The following is a 16,904-nucleotide window of genomic DNA, read 5'->3' as shown; positions in this document are numbered from 1 at the left end:
ATATTCTCTAGTCATTCACAGAACGCAGCCAACTTCCAAATGGTAGTATCCTGGCTAGTGAAGTACCCCTAATTATTATGATTTTTCAATATCAGGTTAATTTTTAAGTTTGGATTATAACCAACGTTATTTTTATTTGCACTATTGGCAGTATCTAGCAGATTTGAAGTGAATTAGAAGAAAATTGAGATTCAGTGGTGGTTCCACTTGGGTTAAGTTTTTACCGGATTCGCAGTAATAGAGGCAAATGGCCTCATAGCCAAGCCTCCGCTATAATTAAAGCTTGATAAAAATTGTAAGGATGAAAACTTCAGATGCTAGGTTTGTCCATGAAAAACCTGACTTTTTCTTCTTGCCTAAATGTAAGGTTTGTTTACTTGGCATTTAAATGATTGTTTGCCCAGTGTTCAAGGGTTTTGCTTGATATTTAGAGATAAATTTTTTCCCTTGTCAGTTTCAACAATGAACTCCAGTGATCCATAGGTTTTGGGGATTGTAGTTGGAAGAGTCTTTAGGAATAATGTCATGAAATCCATTCATTTTTCACATGAAGAAACCAAGAAGCCACTGGTGAGGTTAGGGCTCAATCATATTTATAAATAACCTGAGATCACCAGGAACCTTTAATTATGACTAGTCAGTTGTTCACAGCAAATACTGGAATATGGAGTCTTCATTTCATGAAAATGGCATCACTGACTCACTGCTGTTAAGGCCGGGGCACTGCTATTCTCTACTGTTCAGGTGAATAACTCTTGACTCCTCAGATGGGTTGGTTACTGGTAGCGTTACTGGTTTACAGTGTTTTGCTGTTTAAACAGGCTCTGCCCACCTCCCCCCCAAAGTATGCATGCATATACCTAAGTTCACTGTAAAATTTACTAATACAAAGGATGTGTCAGGCATCATTGAAAATTATAATAAAATATACAATATTTTGCAGTTTAAATTATATATAGCCATTGATTCTTACAGAAGACTTTTTTTTTCCTGCTAAACTTTTGCTCATTTAGCAAAAAAACCCTCCAGCTAGCCAACCTATGGTTGCTGGTGAGAGATGAGTTTACTTCTGTCTCTATGCCCTTAATTACCAGAGGCTATCATTAGACAATGATTATCAAATAAGGCATACTTCATAAAATGAATAACTTCTTTTTTCTCTGCATTCCCTACCATTTTCTGTATCACAGAATAAATCACATTATTCTTGATTTTACAGTTCATTTATGTATGTTTCTTTTTCCCATTGGTTTATAAGCTCCCTCAGAAAGGAAAGCCTTACTTAATCACCTCTGTATGCATGGTGTTTTGAATATACTTGGCATTCATTAAGTGTTTAGTGAATTGCAAGCCATGTTTCTTCCTGACCATGACCAATAATTGTGAACAGATTTCATGTGCTTTTAAATTCAACTTTAGAGAATGTTTTTTTAAAGTAATGGGACATTTGTTAGGTAGATGTATATAACTGTTCATAAACTATTTCTCTATGAAATCCAACACCCTTCAGTTATGGTAGGATCCATCTAGTTAAATTGACCTGGCATTATCATGGACTATTTCTGTTCTGTTGATGTAAATTTCTGGAACAAGCCTGTCAGGAGCCGGTCCATCCTTGCTGTTTCAAGGGACCTGGCATATATGGCATATTGTTCTTAATATGTTTGCTCACCTTCTTGGCACTATGTGTTTTAACCAAGGTCTCCTCTCTGAGAAAGGTTTTTTCCCCAGGTAGGGATTTTCCCCTGAAGTTAGGGAGGGAATAAAACCTCTTAACTAAGTGCCAGGCGGGTAATTAATCACTTTAACTATGAACAATCATGCTTAAGCTACATAATCTTTACTCCCTGGAATGAAGATAAGAAACACCCTAACCTTTGTAATAGAGATTGATAGGATTGAATCAACTGGTATAAATACAGATGTAATAAGACAGCAAGACACAGAACTTAGAATACGGAACCAAGAGAGACAGAACCTAGGCACAGAACCTATACAGAACGTTCTCTAGAGACAGAAGAACTTCGCTGGAGAGAACATGGCAAAAGATCCTGGACAGAAACTGGCCTCAGAACCTAGAGACAGAACCTAGCGAGAGAACATGGCAAAAGATCCTGGACTGAACCTGACTACAGAAATTGGCAAGAGAACCTGACTAGAACCTGGTGACTGAACCTGGCTGGAGAACCTGGTAACTGAACCTGGCTGGAGAAACTAGCAAGAGAACATGGACACAGAACCTGGCTGGAGATCCAGAGCAGAACCTCTCTGGAGATCCAGACCAGAACTTGGCTGGAGATCCTGGCTAGAGATCCTGGCTAGGCTGCAGATCAACTGAACGCTGTCTCCGTGTCCTTCCTTCTTCGCCGACTCCGTCCACACCTTTGGGGACCCCTGGACCCGCTGGGGTTGGACCCCGGCATCTGGCACCCGAACAGGGACCCCTAGGTAAGCCCCACTCTCGGGATGGATAGGAGTCCACCGTAGGAAGAGGGTGGATAGTCTTCGCCAACTCCGTCCACACCTTTGGGAACCCCTGGAACACGATTCCCCTAGGTAAGCCCCCCCCCCCCATTGAGAACCCCCACACTCGGGACGGATAGGACTCCACCAGGGTGCTTCAGACCCCCCTATAGAGGATAAGTAGGGTAAGAAGGTGGATAGTACAGAACTTAGATTGAGAAGATGTGCCATACTGAGTCCAAAGAAAGAAGACTCTGTATTGTTCTTTTAACATATGCTTGCTAGCAGAGGAATTAAGGTTACTCCCAGTCAGACAGAACGTTTTATACAAGAAGTATGTCCATGCTTTTCTGAGGAAGGAAAGGTAAATGTAAAGGCATGGGAGGAGGTAGGCCCAAGGAGCCTTATCCTTAACCCCACTGCAGCCTTTCCACCCCGGGAAAGTGCAGGATTGGCAAGCTCTCCCTGGGGTGATAGATCAGGACTCGGGTAATAGCGGAAAGCACCAATCCTACTCTTAAAATGGATATAAGAGAGCATTTGAGGTTTTTCTTTTTAATGCCTGCTTTTAAAAAATAAAAAAGGGGGAATTTGCCAGGAGCCGGTCCATCCTTGCTGTTTCAAGGGACCTGGCATATATGGCATATTGTTCTTAATATGTTTGCTCACCTTCTTGGCACTATGTGTTTTAACCAAGGTCTCCTCTCTGAGAAAGGTTTTTTCCCCAGGTAGGGATTTTCCCCTGAAGTTAGGGAGGGAATAAAACCTCTTAACTAAGTGCCAGGCGGGTAATTAATCACTTTAACTATGAACAATCATGCTTAAGCTACATAATCTTTACTCCCTGGAATGAAGATAAGAAACACCCTAACCTTTGTAATAGAGATTGATAGGATTGAATCAACTGGTATAAATACAGATGTAATAAGACAGCAAGACACAGAACTTAGAATACGGAACCAAGAGAGACAGAACCTAGGCACAGAACCTATACAGAACGTTCTCTAGAGACAGAAGAACTTCGCTGGAGAGAACATGGCAAAAGATCCTGGACAGAAACTGGCCTCAGAACCTAGAGACAGAACCTAGCGAGAGAACATGACAAAAGATCTTGGACTGAACCTGACTACAGAAACTGGCAACAGAACCTGACTAGAACCTAGTGACTGAACCTGGCTGGAGAACCTGGACAGAACCTGGCTGGAGAACCTAGCGAGGGAACTTGGCTACAGAACCTGGCTGGAGAACCTGGAGAACCTGGCTGGAGAACCTAGCAAGACAACATGGACACAGACCCTGGCAGGAGATCCTAAGCAGAACCTCTCTGGAGATCCAGACCAGAACTTGGCTGGAGATCCTGGCTAGAGATCCTGGCTAGGCTGCTGATCAACTGAACGCTGTCTCCATGTCATCTCTTCTTCGCCGACTCCGTCCACACCTTTGGGGACCCCTGGACCTGCTGGGGTTGGACCCCGGCACAAGCCCTTATTTGGACACATGCCATGTTTTGTGTGTTATCTTGTGCAGGCAGCTCACGGGGACCTGGTCAGCTTCCTGGTACCTTAGCTTTATATACAGCCCATGCCTCAGAGAGGAATGAGAAATTCATCGATGCTCTGGCACAACACGCAGTTATTTTGATAACAGCATTAGTAAGAATGCTTGGTTGCAAAAGCATCCTGCTGTTGTAGCAGCATCATCGGTGTATTGTGAGGGGCACATTCTGGGAACCAGACTGCAACTGTATTTGTTGTGTTTTTATTACAGAACTAATAAGAATAACAGAGATATGAGACACTTATAGAGAGATCTATCCGTCTCTGTTACATTTGAATTTCTGCACACTCTAACTTCAGAAATGAAAAATTTGTTTGTCCTCCCACTGTGAAAACTTGACAGTGTTGCAGATCTTCAACCTGAAGCAAAAGAATCCAAGCTTCAGAAAAGCATAAATGCCTGGGCCCCTGCTACTTGTTCACTTGCTAATTTTTTCCCCCCTCCAACAGTTATTTTAGGAGTTGTATGATATAAGCTATTTTGAAAAGAACTGGAAGTTCTAGAGAATCCAAAATGATCCAGATTATGTGTGGATGCCAGTAGTCCTAGCAATTAAGAAATTTACATTTATCCACTTTGAAGAGGATCATCAGGAGGGCTTAAACATTTAGTACTTCAGGCTCATTAAGGGTGAGAGTGAAGTAATTATATAGCTAGTCACAAACACGACGATCACCACTTGAACATGAAGACGTTACTCATTGAGACTCATTGGCCCTCTTCAAGGAGCCTCACAATTGGTAAATGTCATCTACCTAGAGAATACGTTCTGCTAATCTGTTAGTTTATATTTGGCATGCGGTTTTCCAAACAGAGTGTGTTTTCAGAGAAAGTATGGCCTGGATATATACAGACTCTATAGAGTCTTGGCTGGTTGCTTTGAACAGTGAGCCTGTCCTTCCTACATGCTCAGAAGAGATGAGTGTAGAGAAGACCTTTGTACTCTGTTTATTTTATTTGTTGATAATAATGAGGATCATCTAATTTTCTAAACTTGCAAGTTGGAAAATAATTAAAATGCTTAAGAGACATCAGACTAAGTCTGGGCTGCTCTTCTTTGTCATTAACAGTTTGAGTTTTATTGTGAGTAACTCTGCATTTTATGTCTTGCTTCCTATTTGTATAGGACATAGTGATGTATTCATTTCAAAAGACGGGGTAGTCAGATCTACATTTAAATTAACGGGAAGAGATTGTGAGATATATATATATATATATATATATATATATATATATATATATATTTAGCTTGAGATTTTTTTGGTGGTTGTTTTCATCTGGACATATCAGTTATCACCCTATCTCTTAATGCCTAATCTAAAATGTAACTCATGGCTGTTTTAGATATGATTCTAATAAGGCAGGTAATATTACCTTAGCATAGGCATATGAAAACACATACATTACTTACTATGTTGTTTTACTGCTGCAAGAGAGAAGCATTAGAACTCTGCCTTTTCCTAGTGTAGACCGTTGTTAGGTTTTTACCTTCATGTCTCCTGTCTGGAAGTTTTTTAAAAGCAGAGACTGTGCCTTCGTCACCCATGAATCTCCAATGTCTACCCATAGGCCCGACACATGGTAAGCTTCCAATAAATACTAATTTATTCCTATTGAATTTAAAATGGAATGCCAACTGAAATAGTAGTAGCTCCTGATCCATGTCATAACCTTCCTTGCTTCCACACTCAAGATTAAAACAAAACAAAACTGTTAAACTGATTATAGTCATTACAGTTAAATTAAACCGTGCATTTCATTAAAAATTGACACAGTCAAGTCTTTGAAAGACCTCTTTCATTCAAGAAAATGAAAAGATGCATTGTATACAGAACACTAAAATCATTTGACTTGAGTGTCTGCTTCTCAGCTAATTGGGATATCACAAAATTAAAAATATATACTTACATTATCATCTCAGTCTGATAACTTGGCTGAAAAAATGCCAATTTAATTAAATAACAAAACTGGTTGCCTGAGTTGTTTTATGTACTAGGCAACAGTGTTGGTGATTGATTTAAAAATCTTAATCACATATTTCTGTGAATTTTTCTCTCCTAAGGGTGGACTGAAAAAGTGGTACTCCTGCCATTTATAAACATTATGAGTAAAAATCAATGGTTAAATGGACCCAATCAAAGATGCCTGGCACCTACTATTAAGATAAGAACATCAGAAAGCAGCATATATGGATGGACTCTAACAAGGCTCAAAAGTATATTTTGCATATGCATTAACTAGCTTAAACAGAGCTAATGACTTACATGTGCTCAATGGAGTCCATTTAAGCCAGGATTCTCTTAACTGCGAGGTAGGCAGCAGTTTTATGAGAGCCAGATTCAATCACAGGTCACCAGTAGAGTTGTTACATGCCAAAAATGGGGACACACTAGTTTTAGGTTGCTAGACCTCCAAAAAAATTTGTGTAGAATTGATCTTTTTTGCTTTGCTAATTGTAAGTTTCTTCTCTTTGATTATTATGTTTGCATTCTATGTGAATAATTGATTTTATATTTTATTTAAAATTCATCTAGATATATTTATTCATTGGACATTATTGTTAAACGATAAGGAAACTTTGTAAGGTGTTAGGAACAATATATTAATATTAATAATTCAAACTCTCTTTTATACACATATAAAATTTAACCATGATGATTCATTCAACACTATTGTTAAATGAGGAACCTAAAGGAATGTTTTTAAAGCAATAATATAAATATAATAATATTAGTAATTTGAATTCACACATATATATGTATATTCTTAACATACAAATAAGATATATGTATCTAGTTCTATGATTGGCTTTCTTGCTCTATCCTTCTGATAAATATCACTCAACACTTTTTATAAGACAGGTAATTTGTACAAAGCAAGATATGCAAAAATACCTCCCCTCCACTTTTTGGTTGTAATGTCTATTGCTGACCCCAATCAAATAGTTTCCTTCAACTTCTCTAGATGGAAATAAATCCCTTTGTGTGCTCCCTGAGGGAGGAATAATTTAGCAGGAAATCACTTAGTAATCACAGTTCATTAATAACATTGAAAGAATACTTTTTTAAAATGTCAACCCTGTCATTCATAGAAAATGTATGTTTCCTTGAGGAATCTCTATGAATTACTTCTTTATCCTCATTGCCTGTCATATATTACATTATATTCCTTAGGAATTCATTAATTTCAAATATAAATGAACTGCTAGTTGCATACAGAACCCTATAAACAATAGAGTTAGCAGTTGCCCCTTTTCTTTGATTTTCTTGTTATCCTCTGGTCATACAATTAACCTGTTACTTTCACTCTCTACTTATAACTTGTTGAAGGCTGTGGGCAGTGATATGCTGGAGCTGGCTCACATAAGATCTCTTCCCAGCTCCATGTTCAGTGACTTCCTGCTGGCAGCTTGAAATTGGCCATGGTAGAAACAGTTACACTTCTACACTATGGAAACTGACAAATGCGAGAACTCCGGGTCCTCCTCTTCCTCAGAGAGCCCTTATAAAACACTTAGCAGTGTCATCTCTCTCTAAATCATTTGACCATGTGGACTAGCCGTGTAGCATTTTATTTTCAAATATTTTCTTTCCAAACTGTTTGAAACACTCAGACATCACTCAATATACCACTTGCCAACTGAGTGACTCAGCAAGTTACTTCGCCCTTCTGTTCTCCATTGCCCTTATCTGTAAAGTAGAGATAATAATATTATCTACCTCAAGATTGATGTGAGGTTGATAAGAAATACATTTATCTATGTGTACTATCAAAATATCTCTTTGTATTTAAATTAATAGATATTTATTGATCTCTTATTAAGTGCTGAGCATTTTTCTGAGTCTACATGGGTCATTGGTTGAGACCTAATGCCTGTAACACAGAGTATTAGCCACAGTCCCCTTTTGCCGTTCCAACCTAACATCCTTTATTCTTTCTGCCTGTCTGCTTGGAATATTTTTTCTCCCTTTATGAGTTTTGCAAACTTTTTTACATATTTCGATTTAGTGCACACATTATCTCCTCTAGGAAGCTTCTCCTCACCTCAGGCCTGGCCATACTGTTGTCCTGCCTCTTTGTTCCTGTAATATACCAAATTCATATCTTTATAACTGTCTTGGCACATGAATCACAATTTTGCATTTCTCTCCCTCCCTGGATTTGAGAACATGGCCTGTGACTTACTACTTTTATGTTCTTACCATTGAGTGAAATACTTGCCAGACACTAGACCAGGGGTGGGCAAACTTTTTGACTCGAGGGCCACAATGGGTTCTTAAACTGGACCGGAGGGCTGGAACAAAAGCATGGATGGAGTGTTGTGTGAACTAATATAAATTCAAAGTAAACATCATTACATAAAAGGGTACGGTCTTTTTTTTCAATAGTTTTATTCCAGCCGTAGTTTGCCCACGGCTGCACTAGACCCACTAGAAATATATGTTGAATGGTTGTTGGTTGAAGGAATTAGACATGGAATTTGCTCCTAGAGACCTATGACTTAACTGAAGAGGTAATATACACACGTGGGACATGAAGGTGAAGAACAAAGCATTTTAATAACGATGCCTATATTTTTAGATTTTTAAAAAGTTTATAATTCATTTCACATATATATGATGTTTTGAATTAGGTAAGGCTGTTATTTCCCCATTACAGATATAGACATTCATGTTCACAGAGGTAAATGAATTGAGTTAGGTCAGCCAATCAGATTTAAGCAGCATGGCCTGGCCTGTCAACCAGGTTTTGTGATCCTGGGTCAGAAATACAAGAGCAAGTTTGGTTGTTCTTTTTCTTCCTATATTTTGATAGTTTTTAAATTCAGAGAAAACATTGCAATGATCCATATGTGTATGTATGTGTGTGTGTGTGTGTGTGTGTGTGTGTATCAGTATTTTTTATGCATCTACCCATGTACGCATCAGTCAACATCTTACCCATCTTGTTTAATTTATTACTACCATCAACATGCATTTTAAAACAAATCCCTGAAGTATTTTAAAACAAATATCAGACATCTTATTATTTTACCTGTAAATTCTAGTATGTATCTGTAATAGGCAAGAATTTGTTTTAAATATAACTCTATTTCCAAATTTATCAAAATTGACAATAATTTTATTATATAACAATACCCACTTTATGCTTAGTTTTTCACAGTTGGCACATCTGTTTATTTTTATAGATGGATTGCTCAAATGATCTTCTAAATGAGATATACACATTTTGTTTCTATGTTATGTTTTTTAAGGTTCTTTTAATCTATGATAATTCCTGCCCCCCCCCCCCCCCCCGCCATGTCTTTATTTGTTGAAAAATTCAGGTCATTGTCCTAGAGCAGGTCTGAGATTCAGAATTTAGCTACTTGCTTCTCTATCCTGTCATTTAATTTGTTCCTCTGTCACTCCTATTTCCTGTAGACTAGAATGTAAAGCTAGAATTGAGTTCATTTACTGTTACTTATCATTATTTGGTGAGAATACTTGCTAGATGGTTCAGTGAACTTCCATTTATATCGCATCAGGAGGGCATCATTTCATTTGTCCCCACATTTGTTTTGTAATGAATCATGTTTTATTTATGTATTTTACTCATTTACAATGTTTTTAAAAAGTCTTTATTGAATTTATTGGGGTGACATTGGTTAATACAATTATGTTAATGATGCTGAAATCTATCAATGGTTTCAGGTGAGCCTGGGCCAACCCCAAAACATTCTCCACCAGAATTGGACCCAGTGGTTTTACAACCCTTTGTTGATTATTTTGTAGTTCCATGATTTTTTTTAAAGGAATTTTAATTACATAATTCCTGCTGCATTTATTACCTGGAGTTTTTCTATAAAGGGCTTTACATAATAACCAATTGGAAACTCCATATCAGAAGGTGGAGAAAATGCATGATTCTGTCAATTTTCAAATCAGACATTATCTTCTAATATAAACTCCATATAGATATGTTCAAAGTGTTCCAACAGATTTTTACCAAGTTTTCCCTGGATAAATTATCTTAATTATTTCTCCAAATCTTATATATTTTTTTAATTAATATACCTTGATAACATTATTTTTTGTGGTACCAAAAAGTCCCTTTTTCTTCTTTTATTTTTTACTATAACTATACTTCTATGTGATGGCATTTATTCACTCAGAATATACACATTGAGCATTTTTTTCCTTGGCCAGCACTGTGCTAGCTGCTGGGGATGTAGATCTATGCTTTGCTTTTCCATAGAATATACAGTTTGGGTTTGTTTTCTACTCATAATGTGATGTGATTAAAAAATAAACATGTTTGCCGAATCCGGTTTGGCTCAGTGGATAGAGCGTCGGCCTGCGGACTGAAAGGTCCCAGGTTCGATTCCGGTCAAGGGCATGTACCTGGGTTGCGGGCACATCCCCAGTGGGAGATGTGCAGGAGGCAGCTGATCGATGTTTCTCTCTCATCGATGTTTCTAACTCTCTATCTCTCTCCCTTCCTCTCTGTAAAAAATCAATAAAATATATTTAAAAAAAAATAAACATGTTTATGAATCTGCTTTGCTTACTATAATATTTGGTGTTTATACTATACATTTGAACTAATAATACTTTTAGCTGCTCTTAGATTCCTTGGCCCTTGTGTTTAAAGTAGGACAACAAGGGGATTTGAAAATTAAGTTGCTCCTGCTGACCCAAAGCAAATGAAATATTTCTATATAGGATATTACATGTGACAAACAAGGATGTTATTATTATTTGGGAAAATAGGAAGGTGAAGTAATGGGGATTCTCCCCAAGACTCACTTACTTTAAGTGGTGGAATTCTGTGCTATTTTAATATAAGCAAGTATTTGAACTTCATTTGACTTCTGTTTTAGGGAAGTGAGGGTGACATTTTGTGGATGTCTTTATCTCCTATAATTAAAATGTTTTTGTTAGGATTTTTGAAGGTGTTTCTGAATTTTAGAAAATGTACAGTTTCTAAAGCTCTTGGAACATCTTGTATCGGTGGCCTCTGTAAATGGGACTAGTGATACACTTCTTCCTCTAAAGAATTCTGTGATTATACCATGAGGTAATGACCATGATATAATATTGAATTAATCAAAAAAATGTGCTATGGAAACCTGAGGTTGTGATTTATATTGTTTTGGTAGGCATGTGATATTGTGTTGTAAATTTTAAATATAATGACTATTTAAATCATTGTAATTCTAAAAATCTTCTCAGATGTCTTCTCTGGAATAGAAACGACTCTTTTACTCATGTTCAGCTACTATTATATAGCTGTTATAATTATTTGAGATTAGGGTGAAGGCAATTTTTTGGCATGTAATTAGAAGTATTTTTTTTGCAATTGAAAATCAGAAAGATGGAACCACTTCAGATTCTGCTTATAGGTCTGTCTATGCTAACATGTTTTATGATGTTATGGATAACTGCTGGGAAGCAAGAGAGTTCTAGAGATGGTATTCTGTTTCTTTGTTAGCACCTTAGTAAAACATTTAAAAGAGATGAAAAGTATAGCCCTTTAATTGTGCTATCTGGTAAGTCTGAGGATTAGACTGCATTTAATTTTTATATATAAAAATATATAAAAATTGGATATTTATATTCTGTCAAGTGAAAGAATAGTTGCATTTTTGACTTAAAGAGAAATTTGATCTGCATAGCACAATTGTCAAATTAGCTAATCCATAAATATTGACTATTTTAATTTGTTGAAAGCAGAAGGCTAGCATAAAGAATGTAGTATCAAAACTCTAAAAGAAGTCAGTGAAAAGTAAATGTTATGCAACATGAGAAGAATACAGGGGAAAAACTGACAGAATAGAATAACAGGAAGATTAGTCATTTCTGGAAGAAAAAAAAGGGTGGAGAGTGGGGGAAGAAATATTTTAAACAGGAAAGTAGATCTGGAAGTGCCATAAAAAAAGACAGATATGAGCTAATTAAGAGTGAAACTGGACTTTTGAAAAAGGAATAATACTGGTTGCATTTAATTACAAAACATAAAATTTGTATTAACAACAAATAAAAACAAAAATGGGCAAAATTTTTTATTAGGGATTAAGAGAACCCTGTAAAAATAAAAGAACAATGTTTACTTCTTAGCTGAGGTGACTTATCTTAGGCCAGCCAGCACTGCCATACATACTCAAAGAAAATGTATTATTTTTAAAAAACAAACTCATGTTCTACATTCATGTGTTGATTAAATAAAAGTATTCTTTGCATCTTAAAATATGCTTGCTATTTGGTTTGAAATAATTTTCACTTATGCATTTATCTGACAACCAAAGGAGTAACAATCTCCAACTATTTTAAGAATTTTTATAAATTCTTAAAAATATGTTGTAACTCTATATGTCATATGTGTGTGTGTGTGTGTGTATATATATATATATACACACACACACACACATATATGACAGTCCCTATAAAGAGAAAACAAAAAAAGTAAACATTGTGTGTGTATGTGTTGGTTAGTGGAATCCCATTAATACCTGGTTTCTATCAAAGGTATTTGGGCATTTTTGGAGCACATCTTCCTAGACACATTTTTCAACATCTCTGAGTGTTCTCATCTGTCAAATGGGAACAATAATATACCTGACTCAATGTTGTATAATCAGAATTTACAGGACTGGTAGATATAGGTATATACCTGACATGGAAATGGCATTTTGTTCTATTAATTTACAATCCTGTATACAGATATGGAAGACAAGCATATATGATGCATTTCCAACTAACACATGGGAAGGTGGACAATTTCAGTAAAAGATCTTACTAGTGCCTTGATATCTTAAAATGTCATTTGATAGGTTATGTGTCCATCCATACTTGACAAATATAGGGTGTCTCAAAATAGGTATACACACATTTTGAATAATTATAAAGCTGTGTTTATTAAAATTTGTTTCATTTCCAAAATTGAGCTATCTGCTGTTAAAGTTTATACATTTTTGGGGGGGACACCCTGTATAAAACTGTTATTTCTCTTAGTCATTCTGTAGTAACTACAGAAAATAAAAAATCACATAAGATGTATTTAAGTAAAGTAGGTATCTTTAGGATTATATAAGCAGAACCTCAGGATAAAATCTATTCATTCAAAGATATACAGAAAAAATATTATTTAATTGTAGAAAAATGGCTTATGTATATTGAAATATCAAATTAATCTAATTTAGAGACCCAAGACTTCTACTATTGTATGTAACTATATGGATTATATCATTATGTATCATTGAATCCATAGAAATGTGATATACAATCAAGTAAGTGTTTCCTGTTGATTTTATGTTAAATTGCAATACTTTCACAGCTCACGTGCACATAACTTGCTGAGATAAATTTTAACTCCAGCACAAAATAAGCAGTTTACATGAACGCCAAATTACTGCTAAAAAATCTCTCTCTCTCTCCCTTCTTTCTTTTCCCCTGCTCCACTCTTACACACACACACACACACACACACACACACACACACACACACACACACTGTCCCCCAGGAATAACTGCATAGGAAATGTTTATTTTCCAAACTACAGAAAACAAGCGTTATCTCAAACACTGAAAGTTCTTCCTTTTCCTGACTTGGAAACACTAAGTCATATTGAGTTGCTCGTAGATTTTCTTTAGCCAGCATTTAAAGCATAGGTTTATTTAAAGCATAAAGTTGTGAGGACAAAATGACTCAGGAAACTGTAATGCATAATTGGAGCTTTTCCCTTTTAGGTCACCAGTTTATATTTGGCTGACTTCGTGTTAGTTAAGGATTGGTTATGGTTGGTGCATTGTTTGGTTTCTAGGAGAAGCTGGGAGCTCACTGCAACCTCACCTGTTTTGACCCAAGTACCACCTAGAGTTGATATTCATTAATATTTTTCTTTCCAGATAAAGCCAAGTTAAAGGAATTAAATAAAAGAGAGTAGGCCCAGTTAGAGTTGGAGAATAAGATACTAATTTATTCATTTAACTTCTGTTGATCGATCTTTCTAAATGTAACATGTTAAAATGATCAGAAACTTATGTTTCTATGTTTTTTTAAAATTATTATTATTTTTTAATACTCACCTGAGGATATTTCTTCCATTGACTTTTGAGGCGGGGTGGGGGGATGGCGGGGGAGAGAGAGACACCCATGTGAGAAAGACACATTGGTTGCTTCCCGCAAGAGCCCTGACCAGAGTGGAGAATCTAGCCTGCAACCTAGGTACGTGCCCTTGACCAGGAACTGAACCCTAGTCCCTTCCATGCATGGGCCAACATTCTAACCACTGAGCAACACCGGCCAGCTATTTTTCTGTGTTTTTAATTGCACCACCATTAACATCAACATCAGCAAGAAATAAGAATTGTTACTGTACTAGGTAAGTTTAGCAGTCAGTAAAAGAATTTAAATATATATATATATATATATATATATTTGTATGACTGCATAAATGAGTCATGATCTTCCCAGTGTATCACTTAGTATTGCCAAGGCCATAAAAATCATTTGTTATGATTGTCTTATGTAATAGCCTATGGGGGTCACTTTGTTTTGCTCACCCAAAAGATGTCAAATGTGTTTAGAATAACTTTTGTGTTAATTCAGTGTTAACATTGAAGACAGATAAATCTTATTGTCAGCCAAAGAGAAAGCCAGTCTTTTGTGGGTATAATGTCTGCTAGCACTGCTCTAGAATTCTGCAGGGAGGATAGTTGTCCAGAAATAGGCAAAGAATTGACATCTTCCTTCTATGGAAACTTGATTATTAAAAAAAAATTGAGAGTAAGTAGACTCAAACTGCATCGCCTCAAACTGTGTCACATGGACACCTAAATTTCTTCTCGCTAAATGCCATCAAATGACTGCATTTCTTCTTACTTGTGGCTAAATTCTACCAGAGACGAGATGCCGTCACCGTAACTGTATTATTGTCTTTCTGAAGTGTTCATGGTTTCTTGTGCTAATTTAATTTACATTTGGTTAAAGCCACAAAAGCTGAAGCTAACGAAAATTAGTCCAGAGAGGCAGGCTTGCTGCCAAATTAAAGAGATAGATTGGTCTTGGTATTCTTCACTGGGGTTTCAGGCTTACATTTGGGACCCTCGGTTCTTGGCCTGGGCTGTCTGAGATGACCCAGAGGGCTTAGTGCAGATTCAAGGATGGTCGTTTCAGCTGCTGAATATTCAAGGAAGCCTCTTGGTCCAGGGTTGGTTCAGTTCCCATCTTAGGGGACGATCCCTGGATTTCTGAAGCCTCCTCCAAGCTCACAATTATTATCTTGGCCCTGCACATAATTAAATGTATTTGCCAATGATGGAGTAAGGTACAAGTATGACTTCCAGCAGTGGTGATCCCCCAAAGCAGAATGACCGACACTGTGATGATAATAAGGTTATTGCTAGTACCTCTGAAGATACGATACATTTGAAACAAAAGTGAAAATTGAATTTGTCCTTCACTTTTTAAAAATCTGAGTAACACATACAGCGTTTGTTAATCTCCTTAAATTGGTGAGCATTGTGAAGAGAAATGGATGTAGAATTGTGTATTATGTAAGCTTATGTACTTCATGCATATTACATTTTGGAAAAGAATAGCAGATCCTCCCCCCGCTAGGGTCCTGGCCAGACCTGACATTCCTTATTCCCTCTCTCTGTGTGGCTCACACCATCAGCTTCCAAGACAGCAGAGAGTAGGCACAGACTTAAAGCTACAACTCAGGGGCTGCCTTCCCTGGAGCTGAGGCTTGCATTTGCTCCGTAGTGGTTGTTTCTTAGTAGTTGTCTGACCTCTGGCAGCTTACCTGACACTCTATGCCTTGGATCCCTTAGATGTGCCCCTCAATCAGAGGCTGTCTGCCTTGTTGGATTGTTGTGAATCTGAAATAGATTAATACATGTGGAGGACTTACGGAATTCCGGGGCACACATTAAAGGCCATGTTTATTACTTATTATAAAATGTAAACATTTTCTAATGCCTGTGTATTAAAGGGGAACTTAAAATACACAAAGAAATGTAAACCAAAACGCATGCTGCAGTTTTAGTGAAACGTTTAGGAGCCGCAGTTCTGGAACCGGACCCCCTGGTTTCAAATCACTGGTGAGCTTGGTGACCTTAAACATGTGATGGAACCTGACTGAGCCTCAGTTTCCTTATTTGCAAATTGCAGCAGTGATAATATCTGTGAAGATTTGGCCCGGCCGGTGTGGCTCTGTGGCTGAGCATTGACCTACAAACTAGGAGGTCACGGTTTGATTCCCAGTCAGGCCACATGCCTGGGTGTGTGTAAGGAGGCAGCCAATCAGTGAGTCTTTCTCATCATTGATGTTTCTGTCTCTTTTCCCCCCGCCCCTTCTCTCTGAAATCAATAAAAATATATTTACAAAAAAAAAAAAAAGATTAAATGAGATAGCACATGTAAAACACAGAGCACAATGCCTGGCCCTTTATGACTATTCAGTGGGTTAGCTATTGTTCTTATTACTTTGATAATGAAGTGAACATTAATACACGAGAAACAATATTATCCTCGGAATCTCTGTGTGTAGGGTTTCAATGTTGCTAATTAGAGCTGTTATTCTCTACTGTGCAGCGAGCGCATATCTTAGAGTTTATAATTCTTCTCTTCAAGTAAATACTCATTAGGAAAATAATATGTTTTTTTTTTCACGTATTCTTTGCAGAGCTATTTAAATGAAAAAAAGAAATCTAGATTCTTTTTATAGCTATAGGACTTTATCTCTGAATGTTAAGTAAAGGGAATGCTTGGTTAATGACGTTACCTACGTAACTCTGTTGCCCAGCCATATTCTAACCACTCCTTATGGTGAAGAGAAAACTCATCAGTAGCACCCAAACGGGAGTAAAATATAGAAGCAGAGAAGTCGTTGATCCTTC

At 37.0% G+C, this 16,904-nt stretch overlaps 1 protein-coding gene across 15 annotated transcripts in view; it reads left to right on the top strand.

Annotated features, from left to right (window-relative positions):
* Positions 1-16,904, top strand: part of MBNL1 (muscleblind like splicing regulator 1) — a 176,453-nt gene that overhangs the window by 49,483 nt on the left and 110,066 nt on the right. The gene's annotated exons all lie outside the window — the stretch shown is intronic.

This window comes from Myotis myotis, unplaced genomic scaffold (assembly GCF_014108235.1).
Source record: "Myotis myotis isolate mMyoMyo1 unplaced genomic scaffold, mMyoMyo1.p scaffold_m19_p_2, whole genome shotgun sequence".
Taxonomy (NCBI): domain Eukaryota; kingdom Metazoa; phylum Chordata; class Mammalia; order Chiroptera; family Vespertilionidae; genus Myotis; species Myotis myotis.
Note: the sequence above shows the minus strand (reverse complement) of the source record. Positions and strands in the feature narration are given on the sequence as shown.